Source organism: Ailuropoda melanoleuca, chromosome 15 (assembly GCF_002007445.2).
Source record: "Ailuropoda melanoleuca isolate Jingjing chromosome 15, ASM200744v2, whole genome shotgun sequence".
In the NCBI taxonomy this organism is placed as follows: Eukaryota; Metazoa; Chordata; class Mammalia; order Carnivora; family Ursidae; genus Ailuropoda; species Ailuropoda melanoleuca.
The window spans coordinates 32,338,409-32,346,364 of record NC_048232.1 but is presented as its reverse complement, the minus strand read 5'-3'; the positions used below and the strand labels follow the sequence as shown (position 1 = coordinate 32,346,364).

The following is a 7,956-nucleotide window of genomic DNA, read 5'->3' as shown; positions in this document are numbered from 1 at the left end:
TGCTCAGTGTGGAGCCTGCTTCTCCCTCTCCCTCTGCTGTCCTCCCTGCTTGTGCTCTCCTGCTCTCTCTCTCTGTCAGTTAAATAAAATCTTTAAAAATTTTTTTTGCATAGTAGAAATTAATAAATTGTTACATTAAGTAGGTGTATCTGGGACCATTTTTAGTATGTTTTCAAGTTTTAGGGAAGTTTTATTTTAGAACAGTTTGCAGAATTATTGCAAAGATAATTAAGACAGTTCCCTTATATCCCACACTAAATTTTCTCTATTATTAACATCTTGTATTAGAATGGCATTTCTAAATTTAATTTAAAGTTAACTTTGGTCGTCTGTTCTGACAGAGTATTTGCACGTTTTTCCAGAGTAAGTTTAGTCTTTTTTTCTCCATTTCCATACTGTGCTCTTTGGAAGAGAGCCAGTATGTACAAACCCACTTAGGTAATGCTCCACCTCCTTCAGGGAAGAGTATTTACATAAAGTACTTGGACATCTTTTACACTGGACTTTTGTCTGTTCCCTTGCATTTTTAAATTTATTCAATTATTTTGTCTGTAAGGACTCAGGGAGATTATAGATTTATATTTTAGGTAATAATCGATTCCTACTTTATTTCTTTCCTCAAATTTTTCCAGCTTTGGCATTTGAAAGATCTTTCAGTTAGATCCTGTGTCTGTTTGATATATCTTCATCATTGTATATGCTTATCTTTGTTGTTCTTTTGAGCACTTTTCCCCTTCTAACACTACAAGATGATGCAGGCTTATCTTTTCCATACCTGTCTAGTCCCAGAAAAAGTTATTTCTCCAGAGACCTAGTTCTTTTTTCAGAGAATGACATTAGAAGTCAAAATCTGGGTGCTAGGTGTACTTGTCACTATTGGGTGTCAATTATTCTAGGCCTTCTCAGTTGACATACCAAGGATTTTGATGTGTGTATCAACCTGCATATATACACAAATTTTTAAATATATGTATTTGTAACTAATTAATATTTACATTAAGCTAAATATGAGTTCATACTAATGTCTGCACTCTAATTCATTACTCATAGATCATTTTAGTCTCCTTGTTCCTTATCTATAACCTCCCACTACAAGAGTAGGAAATCCAATTCTTATTACCACCCATCCGTTAACTTACTTGTTAAATTCCAGATATGCGTGTACAAAATTGTTAACTCATAACCCTGTGGAAATGAGCTTCATTAACTAGACTGAATGAACAATCCCCTGTTCCCATAGACTTAATAGACTTACAAAAATGCACTGATTTCCAAAGTTACTTATGTCAGAACAATATTTCCATACTGCCTTCATGTGAGATTGTTTCTGATATTTGTAATACATTTATTTTCTCACATCGTTACTCCATCCGTTGTATGAATACACCACTGTTTATTTACCCATTTACTCATTGAAGGATATCTTGATTGCTTTTAGTTTTGGGTGATTATGAGCAAAGCTTCAATAAACATTTGTGTGTATGCTATTTTGTAGATATAGGATTTCAAACCAGTTGGTAATTACTTAGAAATATGATTGCTGAAATATGTGGCAAGACTATGTTTAACATTGTAAGAAACTGTCAAACTGTCTTCCATAGTGGTTGTATCGTTGTGCATTCCCATCAGCAATGAATGAGAGTTCCTATTGCTTCGCATCCTCTCCAGAAATGGCATTGTCAGGTTTCTGGTTTTGGTTTTGGTTCTTTGCCATTTTAATATGCATGTAGTGTCTTATCAGTGTTGTTTTAATTATAATTTCCTAATAACAAATAATGCTGAGTATCTTTTCATTTGGAAGCTAAAAACAGAAATAGCCTGGATTCTGAAGAATTATTGTGGTTCATCCCAGATTGATTTTATAAAGGGTGTCATTAATAGCACTTTAAACCTGACTGGATTGGAAAATTTTGTTGTTGTTGTTTCAAGTTTTTATTTAAATTAGAGTTAGTTAACTGATAGTGTAATATTGATTTCAGGAGTAGAACTTAGTGATTCATCACTTACATACAAGACGCAGTACTCATCACAACAAGTGCCCTCCTTAATATCCATCACCCATTTAACCCATCTCCCACTGACCTCCCTTCCATCAACCCTTAGTTTGTTCTGTATAGTTGAGAGTCTCTTATAGTTTTCCCCCTTTTTTCTGCCCCCTTCCCCTATGTTCACAAATTTCACATATGAGTGAAATCATATGGTATTGGTCTTTCTCTGACTGACTGATTTCACTTAGCATAATATACTCTAGTCCATCCATGTCATTGCAAATGGCAAGATTTCACTCTTTTTGATGGCTGAGTAATATCCCATTGCATATAAATATATATGTCACATCTCCTTTATCCATTCATCAGTTGATGGACATTTCAGTTCTTTCCATAGTTTGGCTATTGTTGATAATGCTGCTATAAAGGTCAGTGTGCATTTGTCCCATCAAATCACCATTTTTTTTTATCCCTTTGGGTAAATACCTGTTAGTGCAATTGCTGGATCATAGTGTAATTCTATTTTTAGCTTTTTAAAGATACCTCTATATTGTTTTCCAGAGAGGCTGCACCAGTTTGCATTACCAGTAACAGTGTAAGAGGCTTCCCCTTTCTTTGCATCTTTGCCAACATCTATTGTTTCTGTGTCATTAATTGTAGCCATTCTGACAAGTATGAGGTGGTATTTCACTGTAGTTCCATTTGTATTTCCCTGATGATGAGTGATTTTGAGCATCTTTTCATATGTCTGTTAGCCATCTGTATGCCTTCTTTGGAAAAATGTCACTTCATGTTTTCTGACCATTTCTTAACTGGATTATTTGTTTTGGGGGATCATAAAATATTTTACTGTCACATAAGTAATAAAGCCATCTAAACTCATGGGAGCCATCATGTGTTCTGTAAAATCCTCCTCAGTACCTAATTAGAATGTACAATGTTGCTGAATATTATGAATTTGGGAGCACTCTCTCATTCTTTCCCGTTGTCTGCATTAAGTCAAGAATATCCAGTACTTTACCGCTAAGGATCATGAGAGTTCTAAGTATTAGAGTAAGGTATCTAAGAAAATGCACAAATGTGCTCACAGATTGTATTAAATAATTGTAGGGGTTTTTTTTTCTATGTTTTACTGGTAACCCTGGTTATCGACATTATGAAGTTGAGTAGGAAATTTATCAAAGATGGTCTCAGAGGTTAGAAAGACCAAAAACAGAAATGTTAATGAAATGACTAAAATTACAATGTAAAATGAATCTTAATTTTCAAGACCTTTAAACCTTACTGTCAAACTGTACAACTTTTTTAGTAATAAAAATGTAATTTTTTTGGAATAATAGATTGGTAGAACAATTTTGCCAATCCATTTTGAACTACCGCTTTGTGCAGTGCCAGTATCATAGCCAGTGAGGCTTATCTGAGTCTCAATTATTGCTAATTGAACTACATTACATAAAACCATTAAATGGTACTATTTTAAGTGAACTGGGGTGTTTGTTAATTGTTATTTGGGTGACTCTGGAAAACTAAAAATTAATGACCTTAATAATAATTTGATCATTATCCTTGCTATAAAGAGTTACAAGTTTTCTTTTTAAGAAATGTTTAAAAACCATCAACAAAATGAAAAGGTAACCTATATAATTGGAGAAAATATTTGCAAACCATATATATAATAAGTAGTTAACAACCAAAATATATAAAGAACTCATACAATGCAATAGAAAAAAAGAGCAAAAACAGCATAATTAAAAAATGGGAAGAGGTGTACTCACTTCAGTAGTACCTATACTAAAGTTGAAATGATACAGAAAAGATTATCATGGCCCTTGTGCAAGGATGACATGCAAATACATGAAGCATTCCATATTTAAAATGGAAAATATTGGGCAGAGGACCTTAATAGACATTTTTCCAAAGAAGACATGTAAATGACCAACAGGTACATGCAAAGGTGTTCAACAACACTAATCATGAGAGAAGTGCAAATCAAAACCACAATGGGATATAACCTACTGCCTGTTAGAATGGCTTATAATATAAAAAAGACAAGACATAATAAATATTGCTCAGGATGTGGAGAAAAGGGAATCCTTGTCCACTCTTAGTGGGAATGCAAATTTGTGCAGCCACTATGGAAAATATTACAGATTCCTCAAAAATTTAAAAATAGAGCTACCATATGATCGAACAATTTCACTTTTGAATATTTACATGAGGGAAACAAAATCACTATCTTGAAAAGATATTGTCACCCCCATGTTTATTGCAGCATTATTTACAACAGACAAGATATGGAAACAACTTGAGTGTCTAACAGTGGATGAAAGGATAAAGAAAATGTGATTTATAATAGATTATACATACCAATCAATATAATTTTATATAATATATAAATATACAGTTAATATTGTATGTATTGTATACATACATAATATATACATGTATATTTATACAAGTATATGTACATATAATTATACAATTTATATATTATGTATATAATTTGTATATAATGTATATAATTTATGTAATAAAATATGATTCAGCCATAAAAATGAAGGAAACCCTGCCATTTGCAAGAACATAGGTGTACTTTGAAGTCATTATACTATGTGAAATAAATCAGGCAGAAAAAGACAAATACTGTGTGATCTAACTTATATGTAGAATGTAAAAAAGTGAATTCATAGGTACAGAGTACAGATTGGTGGTTGCCAGAGGAAGAGGGTAGGAGGTAAGTGAAATGGGTGAAGGGAATTAAGAGATACAAACTTCCAGTTGTAAAATAAATGTCATGGGGAGCTAATGTACTGTATGGTGAGTATAGCTGCTAAAAGAGTAGGTCTTAAAAGTTCTCATTATAAAAAACAAAACAAAGCAACGCAACAATTCCATATGTGGTGATGGATGTTAACTGAACATTGTGGTAATTATTTTACATCACATACATATATCAAGTCATTACATTATACATCTATAATTAATATAATATACGTCAATTATATTTTTTCTTTTTAAAAAATATTTTATTTATGTATTTGAGAGAATGAGAGCATGAGCAGGGGGAGGTGGAGGGATAAGAAGACTCCCCACTGAGCAGGGAGCCCAGGCCCCTGGGATCATGACATGAGCCAAAGGCAGACACCTAACCAACTGAGCCCCCCAGGCGCCCTAGTCATTCTCTTTTATCCTAAACTTTATGTGCATAAGATACTTTTCTCTCCTAATAGTAAAGTTCTGTTCTTATTTTCAGAACTTAATATTTATAATTCAGAAATTTTATATATATATATTTTTTAGAATTTTAAAGAGATTACTCTGCTGCATTCTGGCTTGATTGTATCTGACAAGAAATCTGCTGTCATGCTGAGTTTCGTTCTTCTATATGTACTTACTACATTTTTCCTCTGGCTACTTTTAAGATTTCCATGTTACTCATTTAAACAATTTGATTATGATGTGCATTGGTGGTGTTTTCATCTTACTTCTTGTTCTTGGGGTTTATCGAACTTCTTGGATATGTGGATTTACAGTTTTCATCAAAGTTGGAATATTTTCAGGTATTATTTCTTCAGTTAATTTTCTGTTCTTCTGTCTTTCTCCTCTCCTTCAGGGACTCATATTACATATGCACTAGATCTCTTGAAATTCTCCCACAGTTTATCAGTGCTCTGTTTGCTTTTTTTTAATAATAATTTTTTATTATGTTATGTTAGTCACCATAGAGTATATCCTTAGTTTTTGATGTAATGTTCCATGATTCATTACTTGCGTATAATACCCAGTGCACCATGCAATACATGCCCTCCTTAATACCCATCACCGGCCTATCCCAATCCCCCACCCGCTTCCCCACTGAAGCCCTCAGTTTGTTTTCCGGAGTCCACAATCTCTCATGGTTCATTCCGCCTTCTGTTTAACCCCCCTTCATTCTTCCCTTCCTTCTCCTACCGATCTTCCTACTTCTTATGTTCCATAAGTAAGGGAAACCATATGATAATTGTCTTTCTCTGCTTGACTTATTTCACTTAGCATAATCTCCACAGTCCCGTCCATATTGCTGCAAATTTTGTGTAATAGTTCTTTCTGAAGGCTAAGAAATATTCCATTGTATATATGGACCACATCTTTTTAATCCAGTCATTTGTTGAAGGGCATCTCGGCTTTTTCCAAAATTTAGCTATTGTGGACAATGCTGCTATGAACGTTGGGGTGCAGATGGCCCTTCTCTTCAATATGTCTGTCTCTTTGGGGTAAATACCCAGTAGTACAAGTGCTGGATCATAGGGTAGCTCAATTTTTAACTTTTTAAGGGACCTCCACACTGTTTTCCAAAGTGGCTGTACCAAGTTGCATTCCCACCAACAGTGTAAGAGGCATCCCCTTTCTCCACACCCTCTCCAACATTTGTTGTTTCATGCCTTGTCAATTTTTTCCATTGTAACTGGCATAAGGTGGTATCGCAAGGTGGTTTTGATTTGAATTTCCCTGATGGGTAATGATTTTGAACATTTTTTTATGTGTCTGTTAGCCATTTGTATGTCTTCATTGCAAAAGTGTTTGTTCATATCCTCTGCCCATTTTTTGATTCGATTATTTGATTACTGTGTATTGAGTTTGAAAAGTTGTTTGTAGATCTTGGATACCAGTCTTGTATCTGTAGTGTCATTTGTAAATATCTTCTCCCATTCCGTAGGCTACCTCTTAATATTTTGACTGTTTCCTTGGCTGTGCAGAAGCTATTTATCTTGATCTAGTCCCAAAAGTTCATTTCATCTTTTGTTTCTCTTGCCTTTGGAGATGTGTCATGAAAAAAGTTGCTGTGGCCGATGTCAAAGAGGTTGTAGCCTATGTTCTCCTCTAGGATTTTGATCGATTCCTGTCTCACATCGAGGTCTTTCATCCATTTGAGTTTATCTTTGTGTGTGGTGTGAGAGAGTGGTCAAGTTTTATTCTTTTGCATATAGCTGTCCAATTTTCCCAGCACCATTTATTGAAGAGATTGTCTTTCTTCCATTGGAAGTTTTTTCCTGCTTTGTCAAAGATCAGTTGCCCAAAGAGACGAGGGTCCATTTTTGGGTTCTCTATTTTGTTCCATTGGTCTATGTGTCTGTTTTTATGCCAGTACCATGCTGTCTTGGTGATCACAGCTTTGTAGTACAGCTCGAAATCCGGCATTGTGATGCCCCCAGCCTTGTTTTTCCTTTTCAAAAATTCCTTGGCATTACAGGGCCTATTCTGGTTCCATATAAATGTAAGGGCTGTTTGTTCCAGTTCTTTGAAAAATGTGTTGGTATTTTGATCGGGATGGCATTGAAAGTGTAGATTGCTCTGGATAGCATCAACATTTTAACTATGTTTATTCTTCCCATCCATGAGCATGGAATATTTTTCCATCTTTTTGTGTCTTCTTCAATGTGTTTCAAGAGTGATTTGTAGTTTCTAGAATATAAATCCTTTACGTCTCTGGTTAAGTTAATTCCAAGATAACGTATGATTTTTGGTGCTATTGTACATGGAATGGATTCCCTAATTTCTCTTTCTTCAGTCTTGTTGTTCGTGTATAGGAATGAAACTGATTTCTTTTTTTTTAATGCTTTTTTTTTCAAGATTTTATTTATTTATTTGACAGAGATAGAGACAGCCAAAGAGAGAGGGAACACAAGCAGGGGGAGTGGGAGAGGAAGAAGGAGGCTCATGGTGGAGGAGCCTGATGTGGGGCTCGATCCCAGAATGCCGGGATCACGCCCTGAGCCGAAGGCAGATGCTTAACCGCTGTGCCACCCAGGTGCCCCAGAAATGAAACTGATTTCTGAGCATTGATTTTGTATCCCGCAACATTACTGAATTGCTCTATAAGTTCTGGTATTTGGGGATGGATTCTTTTGGGTTTTCCATATAGAGTATCATGTCATCTGTGAAGAGAGACAGTTTGACTTCTTCTTTGCTGATTTGGATACATTTTATC

General features: G+C 34.8%; 1 non-coding gene across 1 annotated transcript; it reads left to right on the top strand.

Moving 5' to 3' along the window:
- Nucleotides 1-3,755: 3,755 nt before the first annotated feature.
- On the top strand, nucleotides 3,756-3,862 carry LOC117796543. Its single transcript, XR_004621095.1, has one exon. It is a non-coding gene; the product is annotated as a U6 spliceosomal RNA (small nuclear RNA).
- The last annotated feature ends 4,094 nt before the right edge of the window (nucleotides 3,863-7,956 follow it).